The sequence below is a fragment of the Sinocyclocheilus anshuiensis genome, unplaced genomic scaffold, assembly GCF_001515605.1.
Source record: "Sinocyclocheilus anshuiensis isolate Anshui unplaced genomic scaffold, SAMN03320099.WGS_v1.1 scaffold1047, whole genome shotgun sequence".
NCBI lineage: Eukaryota > Metazoa > Chordata > Actinopteri > Cypriniformes > Cyprinidae > Sinocyclocheilus > Sinocyclocheilus anshuiensis.
The window spans coordinates 461,989-462,757 of NW_015542400.1; the positions used below are offsets into that span (position 1 = coordinate 461,989).

General features: G+C 35.6%; 1 pseudogene; it reads left to right on the plus strand.

The window, feature by feature from the left end:
• The window catches only part of LOC107692922 (putative fibroblast growth factor 1), a 1,913-nt pseudogene extending 1,245 nt beyond the window's left edge, over positions 1 to 668 (plus strand).
• The last annotated feature ends 101 nt before the right edge of the window (positions 669 to 769 follow it).

Here is a 769-nt window from a genome sequence, read left to right on the forward strand (position 1 = left end):
TTAAAAAAAATTTAATTAATGTGTCATGTAAAAAGAACTTGTTACCTTACCATAAACGTTTTATTGTATGACAGCTCTTTTAAAGGTAAAAGCAGTGAAGGCAGGAATAGTGGCTATTAGGGGTCATGAGACTGGACTATACCTGGCAATGGACAAATATGGAAAACTTTACGGCACTGTAAGTTCATTTAACTATTACTTATTTATATATTAATTTTAGTTGTAGTTTTCTATTAAACTTAATTTTGATCACAAAATGCATTAACCTAGATGTACATTTAATGTATTGAATATTTCATATTCTTATATACATATTAACCCTCTATTGTTTGAAAGTAGAGCATGATGTTTAAATGTTGCATTCCTGAACTCTGATTCAGTAAAATGTAAAAAAAACAGCACAACCCACCTCTGATCTCTCTCTGTTCTGTGTGTCAGGTCATGTTGAACGATGAGCGATGAGTGTTTGAGAAGATAGAGGAGAACCACTACAACACATACCGCTCACAGAAGTATCAGGAGAACGGAGAACGGAGCGTGGGGATCAAAAAGAATGGACGCACGAAAAACGGCTCCAAAACACACAAGGGCCAAAATGCAATCTACTTCCTGCCAATTCCAGTGGATGGCAGCATACAGTAACTTGTGTGCTGATCAGAGGCCCTTAAAACAACCCAAGCTCTCTAAAAAACTGTAAACTGTAAATGCAAAGACAATGCTTAATTAGCCATGTGGATGCGTGTGTGTGTGTGTATATATATATATATAA